A 19,304-nucleotide genomic window follows, 5' to 3' on the forward strand; every position below is an offset into this window, starting at 1 on the left:
AAGTCTGCATATAAATATCCAGCGGAAGGTGCCACTGTATACTGAAGAAGATGCTTTCTGAGCAAATAATAAGCATTTTAACAAGATGGAATGAATAAACAGATGCAGTTAAGCACAAAACATTGCGAAATGAATAAGACACAGTGTTAACTCTGAGCATAAAATGGTATGCACCTTGCAGGCTGTACTTTGGTAGGATGTAGGGTATAGAGGGTCTACTTTCTCCCCAGAAACAACAGGGAAATTTGTTTTGTTCCTCCTTCTCTTTTCAGAGGCTCACCCTGTTTTTTTGAACTGTGATACTCACAGTAACTTTGACATGTTTTTTGCCTGCAGTGATATATCCTGGAGTAGTGTGACAATCCAGCTTCTACTAGAAAATGAATCCCTAGTCCTTGTCCTGAAAAAAGGCGGATGGTTCTATTGTGAGTAATATACGGTCAAAATCCAGGAAGGAGATAGACTTGTAAATGTATCGTTCCTAAAAGTCTCATGGCTTCTCTGCAATATGTCCATAATTTTTGAAAGTTTGGGAGTATCAGCCCTACAGACCATTGAGAAAAGTTCCTTTTATTTCCGTAGCAACAATGCAAGAGGTTCTTTTCACAGACCTTAAGGCACTCTGACCACCATCTCTTTATAAAAACACCTTAAAGTAATGGTGCTGTTTTCTAAGCCATTCAGATATTAGTATGTTTCAGGCATCAGTAATTTATTTTTACTGATAGCCCCAAATTTAGGTGTTTTGATGAGCAAGAGAGACATTATAGTCTAAAGATCTTACAGATCCAGTGCATTCTCCTAATTTCCAAATATCTTCTACTACTTTTCCTTTTCAAAGTTATTTTTTCAACTTCATGATAGCTCTCAACCCTTCAGATATTTTTCTTGTGAGCATGATTAAACAAAGTGAATGCCTTTTCAATAAAGAAAAAAGAATTAAACATTTAACATTTAATAAAAACATTTAATAGTATCAGGTTCCTTGTTTGCCCATTTTCACTTGACTCAAGCAATGAAAACACTCTAGGCTGATTCTAATACTATCAATGTTACTAGTGTTACCACTTAAGTAAAATCTTTTATTACTTGTATTCCCACCCCAAGGAATGGCTTGTCATAACATTGACTTTGCCATATGCTGCCACTCAAATTGTAGTTGTCAAGTTATTGATGAAATGGATGTCTCACAGAGTACATGCTTCTTAAAGCACATACTCTCCCAGTCACACAGATTTCACAGTGATCAGTGTAATGCAAAGGTAGAAAGAGTTGGGAGCTCTAACTCTTACACAAGATTCACCTATTCAGCTGTTCTTCCTTGTTCCTCCTCCAAAAGCTATATTAGTGATGCTTTTTATTTGCTAAGTGATATCTTAAAGCAGGACTTAGCAAACATGAGGAAGATAGATTCCTTCCAGCAACAACTGTTAGTTTATCTGTTAATGCCCCTGGCAAAACACCGTTGGAGCTGACATGCGTGACTGATGCCTCCCTTAACAAGTTGCTCATCTTACAAAGAGGACTTGTGTATCTCTAGCTCTGTTTTCAGTGCCGTCTGTGTCTGAGTCCCTACATATGGCAGTATAAGTGTTTTTGCACCACCTCGATCCTGGGTATCGGCTTGGCCTAATGTGCAACCCGGATGAGCCTCAGGACTAGCCAAGATATGGGTTATCACTGACTGGCTGCTTTGGTTCTGAAAGTAGAAAAGGCAGCCTGATTCTCACCTGTGTTGCAATTCCCCTGTTTTGTGCTACTTTTCTGTCCTCTTTGCATCACTAGCACAATACCAAGGGCTCAGCTGCAGGGGCTCTGGGATTCAACTTTGAAACATGTGAGGATTGGAGGAATATAGCAGGAACATTCTTGCCTCTTAGGCCTCTTATAGCTGAACAGAGTCCTGTGACAAGACTGGCATTTGACATTGTAAATTTTTGGGATAGGATATTGTCTTCTGTTTATCAATATAGTCCCATAAAGAATGTTGTATAAATAAATAATAATTGTAACCACAGGCGGTCTAAAATGGTAACTTGACCTCAAACACGTTTCATGTATAGAACTTTATGTGGTTTTTTTAACTATAATTCCTATTGCTTTTGACATTTTTAGTGTGACTAATCCATGATTTTCCCCATAATTTACCATATCAGAGTCCGACCCCAATAATGTTATATATCATAAACCCACTATGCCTGCAACTGTGCAGTGTGACACAGTTATTGTACGTCTGCCTTCTCCATCATCCCTTAAGACAAGGGGAGTCCACCCAGGAAGCAGTCTTTTTCAAAGCTTGTTAGTACATAATTTCTGCTTTCAACTCCATTTCTTAGTGGACTGATGCCTGCTTTATAAAACTGCCTTATTTAATATCGCACAACAAAGCTGACTCAGTTAATGTCTCCCACTCCCCTAGAGAGTGCCATGGCCATGTGGCAGTGATCTACTGACAGCTCAGAGTCACTGACAAGGCCAAGTGACAAAACTCACATTATGGCTGTCAGCACCATACCTGAAGCTGTGGATACAAAGCAGAAGATGCAATTTTCTGATGCTGCAACTAACAGCTTTGGGCAAAATTACATACTTGGAAAGACATACCCAAGCATCTTTTCCTGTGTGTTGTATGTTTGAACTAGAGGGGAAATGCAAAAATATGTGCAAATATAAATACATACATATGTTGTGCATATTCTATCTAAAACTAAATTAAATCATTGTTTCATAATACTTCTACAGTGAAAGCAAAAAGACTTACTTTCACCATGTTTTACATGAAGCTAAGCACTTATATTTTAAATATTGCATGTATGTGAAATGAAGTGTTTTACTACTTGTATTACAGCACTGAAAATACTTAGCTGTTTTTTATTTATAAATCATGCTCTATAAAATGATTTCCATTTGCAGCATCTTGTCCTCCAAAATGAAATGTTCACCCACATACACTTTCTCCTCAGCTGTTCAAGTTTTATTTTTGTTTTATTTTTATTTTGGTGATCCAGTGGAAATTGATCTAGCTTTTTTATATGGTGGTCCCTCTGGAGCTGCTGAAGAAAAATATCTGCAGCTGAACTACATTTTAACATATATATTGATTAGAAAGTGTTTAATCTTTTTCATCAATTACGTTGGAGCCTCAGCTTTCAGTGCTTCATAAGGTCTGTATAATTTGTGAGTGGATCTTTGTAAAAGGGACTGCTCTGTTCCAAAACAAGGACAAAAGTCAGGATAGGATTAACAGATGACCTTTTGTTTGTTGGCATATCTAGTCGTAAGTGTACAGTGTACTGTGGGGGATCTACTGTAAGTCAGTCAGTTGGCAAAGAGATCTTCTCTTGTTCTGGCTGTAACTACACACACGCACAGAGACACAGAGATACATGCAGCTACCTACATTCACAGAAACACACATTTACACACAGCTGCTTCTTTTCTCTTGATATGTGCCAAAATATCAGGATACTTCAAATACTTACCTTCATTAAAAGTTTTAATGACATTGATTGTATGTTATGTATCCTTTGGAGGCTGCTGTAAATGTTTTTAGCTCTGTATCAGCTTGCATGTCTTTACTTGTTCAGACTCACTGCACCATGCTCAAGTCAAAGAGGAGTCATTTGTCTGACACAGTGTTAGAAAGTAAGAATGTGTTGATGAAGATGTCCCCAGAGTTTTGAATGGTATGCCCAGAAAAGAATGAGGTGGAGATGAGGAAGAAAGGAGTAAGGGAAAAACAAAATTGGAGGGAAATATTATTGCAAAGAATCACAGCGATACAATGCATTTCAAAATAAGGTGAAAGTTTGCTGTCTCTAGACAACCCAATGAGTATAAACAGATTCAAACAGGTTGCACATGAGTTGAATTGGTCAAGGGATCTGCTAAAGGGTTTCTGGTAGACAGCTGCTTATGTAATAAAGCTGGGTGAAATAAAATGCAGAAGCTCATTTTGGAGGGGATAGGTTAATTGAACCCACCTAGCTTTTTCAGTCTGGAAAGCAGGTGTGAAATTTCATGGGGTTTGGGTTCTCCTGTGAGAGTCCCAGAACTTCCTTGTTTGATCAGGTCACTTGATCGCAAGAATGAATTCTCTTGCAGCATTCTGGCTCCAGCTTAGAAGAGCTGAGACACACAAACTATTGAAACACATGAAAGCAGAACAGCTGATCTTCGCCACTTGACTCTGGAGGGGTTGGCAGGGAGACCCCCTGTGAATGATTCTGTGCATGGGTAAAGGGATGAAAAGGGAGAAACACTATCACAGCATGCTCCAGGAGCTGAGTGCTTGAGCTGCTCCCCACATCGACTGTATATAATATTAAATGTACTGATTGCACCCTTGGCTCCAAAGCGGAAACTTCTGGTTCTGTTTCCACAAAGTACAAGTCCTAAAATAATTTCAGCTTAGATTTCCATTCTTGGTTTCTAAACTCTGACTGAACCCTGAACCCTCAAGTTGAGAGATCTGTATGGTTGGGTTGGTTTCAGTTTTATTTTATATTTAATCAGTTTAATCATTTCAAGCTTAGAGCATGCACTTTAGGACTCAAATGAGTCAGAAATCTGTGGATTTGCCCCTCAGTTTTTAGCAGTGGGCCACAGGTGGGTCTTCAGGGGGGCCAGGCTTTAAATAGAGTCACACACAAAGCCTGTGGAAAAAGGCCACAGGAACCTGCAGGAAACCAAGAGCAACGCAGCAGACTATCAAGGTGGGATATGGAGATTACGTGGGGAGCAGGAAAAGACAAAAGGAAAGGACTAGTATAATGAACTAGAACATGTTACAGGATCATAGAATCAGGTGATAGGTGGGAAGGGACCTCTTGAGCTCATCTAGGCTAAACCCCTGCTCAGAGAAGGGTCGGTTAGAGCAGGTTGTCCAGGACTGTGTCCCGTTAGGTTTGCAACATCTCTGAGAACAGATACTGCATGGCCTCTCTGCACAACCTGTGCTAGTGTCTGACTGTCCTGACAGCAAAAAAAGTGCTTTTCTGTGTACAGGTGGGATTTAATGTGTTTTAATTTGTGCCCATCACCTCCTATCCTGTCCCTTTTCTTCATTCCCTCCCATCAGGTATTTACACACATGGATAAGGGCCCCCTGAGCCTTTCCTTCTCCAGGCTGAAAAGTCCAAGCCCTCTCAGCCTCTCCTTGTATGACAGATGCTCCAGTTCATTCATCATCTTTGTGGCCCTGTGCTGGACTCGCCCCAGTATGTCCCTGTCTCTTGTACTGGAAAGCCCAGCTCTGGAAACAGTACTCCAGGGTCAGCCTCACTAGTACTGAGTAGAGAGGAAGGAATAGTATAGAAAGGCTATTAGGACAATTAAGGGGGGAAAAAGTTACAGGCAGGTTAAGCTGAGAGCAAAATCATGCCAAAAAAAGGTGGAATAAAGCAGTTCCAGGACAAGAGGTACAAAACCTCATGGAGTAAAGGTATGAGATAGCAAGAAAAAGAAAGAACAAAAGTAAGAAAGAATTTTCAGCTGGAAATATTTTGTGGATTTATCTGTAAGAATTGATTAAAAACATTACAACAGAAGCATGCCTCCTGATATGTACAAAAGTGCAAGTAGGTTACAAAAACTGCCATAACCCCAGCTAATGGTTTAAGTCACATGGTCAAAAAATGCTGAAGTTACTATTCTAAGAGTAACATTAATTACACTTTCTCTCTTTCATTTGTGATATAGTCTATAGTTCACAGCATATTAACCATACTAAGCAAAAAGCATGTGTACACGTGAATGTCTTTGGGGAAGACCTGCAGTTTAGGGAATTTTAAATCTTAGTTTTAATCTCCACCTGGCTTTTGAAGATACATCTAAGTCAGTTGCTGTGTATAGAATATAATTAATTACAACATTAGCTTATCTCTGAAATGAAGAAATAATATTTTAAGCAATTATTGGGCTACGATAAGTTTGAGAAACCATATTGCTTTTAAGTACCATCCCAGAAAATAAGAAAAAAAAAAAAGAGGATTTATGTGGGATTGAAAGTGCCCATTACTCTGCAGAATCAGGCCCATTAATAAACATAATGAACATTTTAGGCAATAAGACCTTCATAATGTCTTGACTTTACTGCCACATTTCTAATGTAAAGCCTGTTCCAAGAAGATACTGCCAAACTGGAAGTTTATATGATACCGAGTTTGGATCTATAAAACTGGTTTATAATTCCTGTGCTGAAGCTGCCCTAGTAAACTCATTACCCTTGGGAAATACACACACCGTATATTTAAACAAAAGAGTAAGTGATTTTAAACTCTAAATTTCCCCTCCCTGCCCCCTTCCTGTTTTCTCCCTCCTCTTCTTTCTTCCCCTCCACCACACCCTCCAAAGAAAGAGTTTGGGGAGGAGGTGAGTGTTCAACACCATGTGACAATCATGAAAGATGTATATTCCCCAATAAAATTCTGTTCTCCAGATGAGCATAGTTGACAGGAGTACCACAGCACAAGCTTTTTTAGTTCATGTCTCTTTAAGGTCTCTGTAAATAAACAGACTGAAATTATGGTGCTGAGAGAGGTCAGAATAACAGTATTTTCTAGTTTAATAGTCTCCCTTTTTCTTTTCAGCTGGCTGGAATTCACATTGTTGTTAACCACTTTTTAATAAATTCCAAGTTTCGAACACTGTGCAGTTCTATACAGCTTGCAGCTGGAAATAAACAGGCTCACAATGGCTGAAGGTAATTCAGCAATTTTAAGTTTTTTACAAGGATAATGAAGTGAGAGTTTCTGGAAAAAATATCTCTGTGAACTATTTGTTTTCCAGAACCTTTTCCTTGTTTGGAGGATAATGTCCTCTCCTTATAACAGTTATGATTTTTCATTAGATTGCTTGATTATTTTTCTGTTAACCCCCTCCCCCTTTCCCCCCCGGCCACATTTAAAACTTTTCATCTGTTCCCCTACTCCCATTTCTTCACTGTTGATTATAAGGACAGATCACATGACAGCATAAATTATTTTGGCAGCTATTCAGTGAGTGCAGACCCTGGTCTGTGTGCAACTGCTTGCTTTTACTTGTCTTTTGCACTGACTGTTTTTCAAGACAGGCTCTTCTGTATCCTATTGTTCTTTGTATATTGCGCGCAGCACGGCCTATGCTTTTCTGACCAGGTAAAATATCTTTTAGGCTAAAAATTTCCCTTTAACTTTTTTGAGGAAAAAGGATTCCAGAGTTCTTTTTCTGAGGCTGCAAAAAATGTGTGGCTACTGGGATATTGGAGGTACAGCTGAGAACCATGAAAAATAACACTTCTTAGTGGAATTCTCTGACAATGTCTAACAAAGGAAAACAAGAAATTTAAGTGAATTTGTTTACACACTTCTCTTGCCTCTGCTTTTGTGCTTTTCTGTCTCATTGACTCTGTAAATATACAAGAGAGAGCTCTCTTATTTTATAGCAAAAGAGGTACAATGGCATGGAGGCATTACCACTGCAGGCTCCAGGGCATTATGCCTTCATGGAGACCAGGCTGTAGGGCTAGGAGAGAAAGTACTCCCAGACTCTGGACTTTTACAAACAGGGAGGGATCTAACGGAGTAATGAGGGGAAAAAAGAGCTTGCACTCTGGTCTTTCTGATGCTGTGGTTTCCCAAATGAATGCTGATTCACACTCTACTTGATAAACTTTTGTTTGTCTTTTTATGGCCAGCACTTATGAGCTATCTCAAATTATTTTATTAACACTAGCAAAAAGACACCTGAGATTTATGTAAATATTATGCCTATTTTACTGATAAAAAAACTTTGGTAAAAACACAGTATGCTGAAGGCCAGTAAATAGCTTTGGACTGGGACTAGAAACTAAATGCCTAAATCTATCCAAACGGAGCTCAGGCTTCATAAACTCTTGCCTGTGATGACAAAAGTTGCATTAAGGAGAACCAAAGCTACTTGAATAGCTGGGAAAGCCCCTTTCTTTTTCTGAGTCATTCTCATAGTCCCTCATGAACATCTTCTTCAGACTCCTCATCAGGAAGAGAGGTTTCCAGCAGTGATTAAGCTTGGGAAATCACCTGGTGGTGAAGCATTTGGAAATATCCTTTAGAGGTTATTTTAACTGCATTCTGCCGGCAGATCTTTCATTGCATTGTTACGCCTGTCCCTGGGAATTGTATGGTGACACTCAAGAATGTTGTTTGACTCGGTATGGGCCTAGCAGCTTAGGACTCATCGTTGCCTTCTTTCATACCAAGCTTTTTACTTATGACACTTACTGCAATTGCAGGAGATGGTGAGACACTTGCAGTACTTCCAACATCAAATGAAAAAAAACACAGGTGGTAGACTCCCCCGACTTCCCCCAAAAGCATATGATGAATGCATCTTGAGGTTTTAAAATTTGTTTTGGTGTCTTTGAAGAGTTGAAGTAGACTTGCCGTATATTTTCAGCTTCTTTCTGCAGTTATAAAGGTTAGACACTCACTTTCATACATCTGAAAGCTGAGATCCTGTGCAGCTTCTTGATTTTGGGAGCTGCAGACTTTGAAAGAAGATGAAAGGTTTGATATTTACAAATTACAGGAGATGGTGATCTGCACTTAGGTTACTCTCAGTTTGGTATTTTTCCATAAAATGTTGCTGCTGCATGACTAGGATATGATAGCTTGCAAACAAAACTTCTGAGCTGAGAATCAAAAATAAAATAGCTGTCAGTGTGAAATAAAGCAATTTTACACCATGTCTGTACATGCACATACCGCTCTTTCCCCAGAAATCCTGATTCTTTGGTCTCCATTTAGACAGGCTGCTATGTTTATGGTTGATTCTGACCTGAAAATTACCAGCTATGTTATGCTAGATGTAACTGGCTCTGGAGAAATTAAAGGAATACCATAAGAAAATTGTGAGACTGAGCAACTCCAGTGTTGAATAGGAAAATTAAACCATTATGTCAGTGGAAGCACATTTTGAAACTCAGTGCTTACCTTTAAATGCAGTGCTTAAATTAAGCTTACCTGGTCTTTTTTTAAACTGTTGGGCTTCCCACAGGGGACTGGGATTTGGGTCTTCCTGTTTGAATGATTGGAAGTATGTCTGTTTTCCTCCCCTTTCACCCCCCTCTGAACTCCGGATACAGTTTAAATGTGCTTTGCTGGAAAAAATTCCCCTATTCTGGACCCCCTTTTTTGTGTGGAATCACTTAGTCTACAAGCTGAACAATGGTAGTGATGGTAGAGACATTTATTCTGCTTTCAGCTACAAAATTTATTTGGACTGAGGAGGAAAAAACAATTGACACCCAGTTATTCCAGAATAAGTGCAGAATGGTAACTTTGCAAGCTTTGCTTCCCTCTTAACCATACAATGCCTTTTAGCACAGAAATGGAGGTTGCAAGGTGTGTACCTTAAATTCTGGCGACCAGAGTTTGTTCAGACAAGCACTTGAAATTTGAGCAGCTCTCCTGAAAATTATCCAAACCTCTCAATTCCTCAAAATTGTTCTCAAAGTACTGCTATAGCAGGCTCTCCTTGCTAGATTTTTTGGCATTTTTTCTTCTACTTAAGGTGAAAGTTCAGTCTTTTACATGGTATTTTCTCATGTCTGCTTATGATTCTAGAGAATAAAGAAGGAAGCTGAGAAAGCTTACCAGAATTGTAAGAAGTTGGGTTCTCAAGATTTTTTCCACCCAAATATTTTTCCTAATCTATCCTCCCTTCCCTCTGTAACATTCTGGCTATGCCTTCATCCTCTGGTGTTTTGCAGCTGGATGTAATACAGTAAGGCAAAACCTAGTTGATTTGAGCTAGTTTGATGACTGTGACAGCTGCTTCTTCACCTTTTTCTTCTCTCCTGTACCATATTCCTCTAAGGAAAACGCTGCTCTGAGATGTTATTAAGCATGATGAGATGCTGAGTCCAGGCAGCTGGTCCGACGTAGCCAGGATGAATATTTTCTGTGTATGGAATTATGTTTCATACCTTGAGGAAGAAAAAGTATATGGTAAATAATTGGAGTAAGATAGAAAAATGGTGGGCAACAGCTTTATTTTAATATCTTCTTTTTCTAGTTCCTACTATATTGTAGGAGAACGGATCTTACATTCATACCAGCATCTATCAAATACTTTGTCAGCAGAATGCAATACAATAGACTCACATGTGCAGGCTGTGTCAGGTCAGATGGAGATGACTCATTTTTCTTTAAACAAAGAGTTTCTTACTTCTCAGTAAAGGTGCAAGAGTTTTATTCTGGGAAAAAAAAAAGAAGATTGAAAGTACCCTCTTTTCAACCCTCCTCTTCCTCCACCATGACAAATCCTCTGGGATTTCTAACATCCTTAGCTTTACAGTTTATATAATGTAAGCCACTTAGTCTGCTGCAGTCAGTCTCCATTGACCATGAACAGATGGGAATAAGGGAACTATCAAGCTTGCTATGATTCCCCAAACCCTCAGCTGTTGTCTTGTCAGCTTGGCTGGGTTTAGAGCAACCTCAAGGCCACCCTAAGCACTGTCAGCTCCTAATGCCTCCCAAGGAGTCAACAGCCTGATTGAGCTGCTCTCCCCTTCCTGCAATAACATCTAGACAGAATCTTCGATGGCAGGTGGTATCACAGCTGACTGCCACAACAGGAGTGGAGTGGGCCCCGGATTTGGGACTATGACTTTCACTTCCTTGTTTTGAAACTAATTTTTTGTGAGTGCTGCCTAAATGGATCAGTGATCCCCCACAGGTAAGACAGTGCTGATATGATAGAGGAAGAGCATCCTGAATATTGTTATTTTAGAGCTTGGACAAAGTACTGATTTCAACTTCTTTTGGAATGAGTTGAAGATCATAGATATGATTTTGCTGAGAAATATAGCTGGGTATCATTTCAGAACTGTCATCAGAAGAGGTTTTTCTCTGTTAATTAACTACACAAGTTTCACCACGTTTCTTGCACGTAGCATAACTCAGAAGTAGGAGTGACAGAGAGCTGGAAGCATTTCTGTGGCAACAGAATTCAGGAAATGAAACGAAAAAAAGAAGAAAAAAAGATTCACCTTTGAATCTTGAATTTTCCCTACAGCAGAGTGCAATCCACATCTTTCCTCTACATTAAATGTATGAAACATAAGTGAAACCTGTTTGTTTTTTATAGACCTCTGAAGCCATAATAGGCATTTATACAAAATTTTGGAAAAGTTCCAGGGTTCTTACTGACATTGCACTATGTGATGATTTAATACTGTTAATATCTCTTGTAAGTTTAATTATAATGTGGTCATTTCATCTCATATTTAGAATAAGAATTGTGATACTTGCTATTTGCTTCAAGCTTGACCTATAACGACATAAAAATCTTAGTTTTCACTTTTATCTGTTAGAATGGTTTTTTCTCACAGTTAATGCAAAAAGCTTGAAATGAAAATTAAACAAAGCAAATAAGCCTCCTACCCTGTCTGAAGTTCAGCCTATTATTTTTTCAGAAATCACACAACTGAAAATTTGCAAAAGACACAGTACAAGGCAAGGCAATGCAAGGCGAGATATGGGTGAGGTGCTAAACTGCTGCTGGTGCTCTGCAGATTTACATCAGTTTATGGTCAAACCTGATTGCATCAACATCTGTGCATGATCCCATCCAGGCCCTGCTGTGGATGGGATGGCTGTGTTGATGCATATCCTGTGCCTGAGAAATGAACTATTCCTGATGTGTATTTTCCTAGCATATTTTAACATGCCTACAATCTTATTTACTATTTGTTGTGATAGGTGAGGCTGTTGTGGAGCTAAGGAACTGTCAGTCTTCCTGATGAACAGTTTTATAATAGCCTCTTGATTTAACTCTAAACCAGAAAAGCTCCATCTAAAGCTAAATGTTGTTTGAATCAATTTAATGAAAGAAACTAAAGCATACATGCTCATACCAGTAACTGCATTTTTGGTCAGCAGTATTGACCAGGAAGACCTGCAGCAATAGAGCACCTTCTTTCTAGTTGTAATGACTGTTTCAGCAACCAGACAGGGAATTTGTTACTGGATGGATTTAATTATGCATTCCGTAAAGTTAACCACAGACAGCATGTTTACCTAACTGCATGATCTATGAGGTCTGTAATCTGGAAGCAAATGGAGCATTTACAGTACTGCAGGAAGATGACATGGAGGCCAGGGAAACCCATTGTGATTTTGGTTTCCAGGCAAGATGTGAGTTCCCATTTCTTTGTTGATTTGAATAATACTTCTGTGCACACAAGAACAATTGTACTTGCACTTTAGCTCACACTCTCCTGCAATGGCTGTGGACATGGAGAAATAAAAGAAGCTCTTTGAATGGTGCTTGCTGTCATTACCTTTAAAAAGGCATGCCACTTGCAGCTTGTGTCAATGTAAGTGTTGCTCCATCAATACACTTTACCAATCTGAATGGGTAGTCACTGAAACCCTTGGAAGACACATGCAGATCCATCTGGAAATTACCATCACTACTGCCTTGTGCTTATAAGCTTGTACTCATAGCTTGTTTCCGGGATGTGCTCTGGGTTTATGGTTTCAGCATATATTACCTTCACTTCAGGACAGAGGCCAGATGTACTGCTTGCTAAAGTAGATGTGCAAGTTTGGGGATAAAGATACCTATTTGGCTGTCCTTTCTGGCATATCACTGAGATTGTTAAACTATTTTTAAAACTCTCCACTAACCATTTTAAGTAAATGCCCTGTCCTGAAGTCCTGTGGAGTACTGATGCTTACTCTACTTGGCAGTATACTTGAACGAAATGACAGCTTAAGAGAGTACTGCTTGTAATTCAAGGAAAATTCCAATTTTATTGCTGCTGTCTAGGTTCCGCCTTTCGCTTGTCCCATATGTTTGCCCTGCCTCTTTTTGTTCTGTTGTGATCCAACTTTCTGTTCACTGTATTAGTCTTGAACAGTTTTTAACTTTCAATATTAGTGGAGCTGCTTGTGGAGAAAAGTGCTATCCATCATGTCAAAGAGGAGCAGAATCTGGGCTTTTGCCTGAAAATTCCTCTGTGCTGTTATTTCTGTATAGTGAAACTTACAAATCCTATGCAGCTAACTAAATTAAACTATCCAGAATAAATGATACCAAGGTCAGTTTTCAGCAGGATGGTTTCCAGAAGCAATGTGTTTAGAAATGCTAGTTCTATTTCTATGCATAATTACACAAAATATTTCAGAAGTGCAATGTTTAAAAAAATGGTTACAACATTTTCCTTGGAAATGTATGTCAGTGGCTGAGATGTTTACCCAAACCAGAAGAAAGGTATTCTTTAGTGTGCTGGAAAACAAACTGTCTTCTTCTGAGGAGCACAAAAGGTGTATCTACTGAGACACAGCATGTCATACTGCCTCTTCTGTAATTTCGTTCTTGTAGTTTGGTCATGGGAAGTAAACTGTTCTATAATTCCTACCTTGTTCTTCACTTCTTGTACTGTGAAAAACTTGCGCATGTAAGTAATCTGTTTCTCAAAGACACTGTGTTTTAAATGCTGAAGTGTGTGTGTCAGGGTCGATGTCTTAGTTTAACTTCCAAACTTGAGAATAAAGGTCTGAGACTTCAGCTGCTTAAAAATAAACATGAATTAATTTGATGTGCCTAGTTTAGAAACTTGTCCAAATCCACTGCTCACACTGATGCTGCGGCAGGAGGGGCAGTTATGAGTCCCATACGCACATACTTGCAATTGCTGCTTGTAGCAGACAGATGCTTGACTAATTCCCGCATGGACAAAGCAGCATTGAAAGGTCCTCTTGCTCTGGTCTTGCACCCCTGTTAGCTTGCATGACCATCCAATCCCATGTAGAATGTCTTGTCCTGAGTGTTAGTCAAGATCCAAAAAATGTATAGATGTTTTTTTGTGGAGGAAAGGCTACTGAAGGCATTTTGAGGTGTTTAAGAGCAGAACAAGCTTTTTTGTATATAGATCCTTTGCCTTTAATCAGAGCATAGGCAGAGATGGTCGTGTTAGTTAAGACATTGTTCTGCAGTTTGCAAGATCTGGGTTTAATTCTTTATGATACTGCAAACACCCTTTGTGAGCTTGGACATGTAGCTTAGTCTGTACAGCTATAATGTCCCCATTTATAAATCAGCAACTGCACACTTTGGCAAATCATTAACCTGTACTAGATCGTGAGGTATATTAGACTAAGAGATGTTCTGATGTATGGTACTGAGGACTATATTGATTTCCAATGTGGTTAGAGTCCACTCAGGTAACTTAGAAAGCTCAAATTTTTTAACTTTATGTTTTAAATACATGGAGAGTTTTGGGATTGGGAGTTATAAAAAAGGTTAAGAATAAGTAGATAGGTATGAACATCTTGTAAAAAAAAAAATTTCTCTGGATGGAGGTGAGAAAACTGTCTATGAAAGTATCACTACAAAGTTGACTTTAATGTACTCTTAATGTATATTGAGACAGTGTCTGAAATTTTCCTTGCCATCTCTCTGCTTGAAGGAGAATTTTTTAATAAATGCTTGAGTTCAGCCAACTTAGTTTTGCCTAAGTAGAACAGACTAAAAAAGAAACAACACCCATTTTCTTTGTTTATAAACCAAATTTTGCAGTGTTCTTTCGCAAGAGCTGTAGTGCCTGTGTATAATAAAAAAAGGGAAGAAATTCAGAATGGGAATTGATTTAATAGACTAGTATCTTCTGAGTTTTCTGCTGGAAAAGTGTTTGATTTGAATGAACTATGGCCCAGTAAAAATTGTGCTTTGTGCATGTGCAGCAAATTCATAAAGAAAGCACTGCACACTTGTTGATAATAAAGGCCATTCAATGCATATGGCCAACTTAGTATCATATCCCAGCAAAAAATGCCCAAATAGTGCATTTTTTGTGCTCTACAATCAATGTAGTGGTTATTCTAGAGGCAAAGTTTTGTTGTATCTTGGTGCTCATCCTTGAAACATTAATGTCCTTATAACATGCTTTTATTTGAAGAGGTCCTATAAAGTTTCTCAAGCAGTTGGTGAGTCAAGCTTTGTATTTTAACTGTACTTAGTAATTTAAAGCAGAAATATCACTGTTGGAATCAGGGAAAACACGAACTGTGAGTAGATTCATAAGGGAGAAGAAACAGATTTTATCAATGAGACTCTAGAAGATGAAATGAATAGTTTGCTGGAACAAATGAAATCATGCAGTATGTTTAGCACTATTTTTCACGTTATGTACATTTATTCTATGTGCTTGAATCCTTAAGAAATCCCTGCAAGGGGCTTTAGCTGAGAACTTACAAGAACTAAATAAGAAACCTAGAAAAGGGAAGGAGAAAAAAACTAAGTGCTGTCTAAAGGAATTGTCAGTCGATAATTATGCCTTAATCTGCTGTAATAAATTATCCCTTAGCTGCCTTTTTCTTATCATCCATAGGGAAATTAATATACATTTCATCCAGGAGAGTGCCAACTTTTTGTCATATGATCAAGAGCAGAAAGAAGGACATGGATAATAGTGATGACAGAAAGCTTTCAGACAGAGAAAGCTACTTATTCAACAGCGTCCAATGCAGCCTGCAAGAACGTTCTATCATGCACACTAAACAGGAGTGCGGAAACAAGAGACTGACCTCTCCCAACACTCAGTATGGTATGAGTTAAGTATGATTTGTTTAGTCATTTGTGTGATTTTAGTGGAAATACTCTTGACCCATAGTGGAGCAAAATGAAAGAAGGACCAGTCCCATGGCTTGTCGCCTTTCTTGCTCTTGTTTCTCCTCATGTGTACACAGCTCTAGTAGACTTTTGGGCCACATCCTGGACTCTGTGATAACTCCTTGTGCAAGTCTCAGCTGGTAGAGGGCTCTGCAATCCTGCTAGGACAGTAAAAGGAAAGATACTGATAGAGAAGAGTAGGAGCCATGACTCTGGAAGGAAGCCCACTTTAAAAATTCCAGCAGCAGAATTGAGGTAGCACACTGGGAGTTGGCTGTGGAGTGGGCAAAGTAGCACATTGTCGTGGTTTCAGCCCAGCCGGTAACAAAGGACCACGCAGCCACCCGCTCACTCCTCCCGCCCCCCTCAGGTGGGATAGGGAGGAGACAGAGGAGAGAAAAGAAAAAAAAGAAAAAAAAAAAAAAGAAAGGAACCTCGAGGGTTGAGATAAGGGCAGTTTACTGGGACAACACAAAAAAAAAAAAAAAAGAGAAGTTACAACAACAACAACGGTACTAATGAAAGAATATACAAAAAGAGTGATGCACAGTGCAACTGCTCACCACCCGGAACCCGACGCTCCGCCACTTCCCCCACCGAAAGTCGAGAGAGCTCCCCCCAGCCCGCTCCCCATTTATATACGGAGCATGATGTCACATGATATGGAATAGCTCCTTGGCTAGTTCAGGTCAGCTGCCCCGGCTATGCCCACCCACCTCCCAGGTTCCTGTAAAAATTAACTCTATCCCAGCTGAACCCAGGACATTATCTTATATATACCCCTTATTCTATACCATCTACATCATGCCCAGATCTTACATTTTCCAATCAACCACTACCACTTTCCTTGTCTTATATATATGTATGTGGACACCCCCCCCCCCAATAGTATTCCCTTAGTCGATGGGCTATCCCTCTAATGTGTCCATCAGTTTTATTTAGTCCATGACTTTGGGGCTCCATCTGTTGTAACAGTTCTTCAGGATAAGATAGATAGTGTGAGGTGTTGGGTTGTTGTATGCTGCCTCTGGAACTTGTGGCTGGTACATTTGGTGCAACCCATGCCCTTGGTCTGCAGGTCGAAGATGTTGATCTTGAGGAAATTGCTGGGCGCCAGTTCAAGTTCTATCACTGTTGTACTTGGCTCAGTTTCAAAGTCCATCCTTCAGTCATTTGGGTAATTCTTACGGTAATACCCTTGATATGGCATATATACACTATAGATACAATGACATACATTGGCAGGTTATTTAGCAGTTAAATATCATACAGCCTAATTAACTGGCTATTCTCTCCCAAAACCAAATCTCCCTGAGGTACACATCGAAATTCCCCATCCTTCTGCATCATCCACCAGGTGTACCCAGGTCCCTGAGCAAAAACAATCCCTTGGATGGGTTTGTCTCTGCTTGAGGGAGGACTAGCCCAGACTGTCTTTCCTAACATACTCCTCATGAGCACTACAGGGACTTTATCTCCTTCTACAGTATGTGGAAGTCTTGGTTGGGCAGGGCCAGCCCGATTGACAGATCCTCTAGTATTAACTAATCAGGTGGCTTTTGTTAAATGTGTATCCCAATGTTTGAAAGTTCCACCCCCCATTGCTCTCAATGTAGTTTTCAGCAGTCCATTGTATCGTTCAGTTTTCCAGAGGCCGGTGCATGATAAGGGATGTGATATACCCACTCAGTGCCATGCTCTTTGGCCCAGGTGTCTATGAGGTTGTTTCGGAAGTGAGTCCCGTTGTCCGACTCAATTCTTTCTGGGGTGCCATGTTGCCATAAAACTTTCTCTTCAAGGCCCAGGATAGTGTTCTGGGCAGTGGCGTGGGACACAGGATATGTTTCCAGCCATCCAGTGGTTGCTTCCACCATTGTAAGCACATGGCACTTGCCTTGGCGGGTTCGTGGGAGTGTGATATAGTCAATCTGCCAGGCCTCCCCCTGTTTATATTTCAGCCATTGCCCTCCATACCACAGGGCCTTTAACCACTTGGCTTGCTTAATTGCAGCACATGTTTCACATTCATGGATAACCTGTGCGATAGTGTCCATGGTCAAGTCCACCCCTCGATCACGAGCCCATCTATATGTTGCATCTCTTCCCTGATGGCCTGAGGTATCATGGGCCCACTGAGCCATAAATAGCTCACCCCTATGTTGCCAGTCCAGGTCCACCTGAGACACTTCAATCTTGGCGGCCTCATCTGCCTGCTGGTTGTTTTGATGTTCTTCAGTGGCCTGACTCTTGGGTACACGAGCATCTACGTGACGTACTTTTACCACTAGCTTCTCTATCTGAACAGCAGTATCTTGCCACAGTGCGGCAGCCCAGATGGGTTTACCTCTGTGCTGCCAGTTGCTCTTCTTCCATTGCTGTAGCCACCCCCATAGGGCATTTGCCACCATCCATGAGTCAGTATAGAGATAGAGCACCGGCCACTTCTCCCTTTCAGCAATGTCTAACGCTAGCTGGATGGCTTTCACCTCTGCAAACTGACTCAATTCACCTTCTCCTTCAGCAGTTTCTGCGACTTGTCATGTAGGACTCCATACAGCAGCCTTCCACCTCCAATGTTTTCCCACAATGCGACAGGATCCGTCAGTGAACAGGGCATATTGCCTCTCATTTTCTGACAGTTTATTATACAGTGGGGCTTCTTCAGCACGTGTCACCTCCTCCTCTGGTAACATTCCAAAATCTTTGCCTTCTGACCAGTCCATGATCACTTCCACAATTCCTGGGCAACTGGGGTTTCCTATTCGAGCCAGTTGTGTGACCAGTGTGACCCACTTACGCCACGTGGCATCAGTTGCATGATGTGTAGAGGAGACTTTCCCTTTGAACATCCAGCCCAGCACCGGCAGTCGGGATGCTAGGAAGAGCTGTGTTGCAGTACCAATCACTTCCGAGGCATGTTGAACACCTTCATATGCTGCCAATATCTATTCTTCAGTTGGAGTATAGCAAGCCTTGGATCCTTGATATCCCCGACGCCAAAACCCCAGGGGTCAACCTCAGGTTTCCCCCAGTGCTTTCTGCCAGAGGCGCCAGGTAGGGCCATTCTCCCCAGCTGCAGTATAGAGCACATTTTTTACATCTTGTCCTGCCTGGACTGGCCCAAGGGCTACTGCATGAACAATCTCCCATTTAATTTCTTCAAAGCCTTGCCATTGCTCAGAGACCCATTTGAAATTGTTCTTCTTCTGGATCACTTGATAGAGAGGGCTTACAATTTGACTGTAATTTGGAATATGCATTCTCCAAAAAACCACAATGCCTAAGAAAGCTTGTGTTTCCTTTTTGCTAGTCAGTGGAGACATAGCTTTTATTTTGTTGATCGTATCCTTTGGGATCTGACAACATCCATCTTGCCATTTTACTCCTAAAAACTGGATCTCCTGTGCAGGTCCCTTGACCTTATTTTGTTTTATAGCAAAACAGGCTTTCACAAGGATTTGGACTATTTTCTTCCCTTTCTCAAAGACTTCTTCTGCTGTGTTTCCCCATATGATGATGCCATCAATGTATTGCAGGTGTTCCGGAGCTTCACCCTGTTCCAGTGCAGTCTGGATTAGTCCATGGCAAATGGTGAGGCTGTGTTTCCACCCCTGGGGCAGTCGATTCCAGGTGTACTGGATGCCCCTCCAAATGAAAGCAAA

Source organism: Harpia harpyja, chromosome Z (genome assembly GCF_026419915.1).
Source record: "Harpia harpyja isolate bHarHar1 chromosome Z, bHarHar1 primary haplotype, whole genome shotgun sequence".
Taxonomy (NCBI): domain Eukaryota; kingdom Metazoa; phylum Chordata; class Aves; order Accipitriformes; family Accipitridae; genus Harpia; species Harpia harpyja.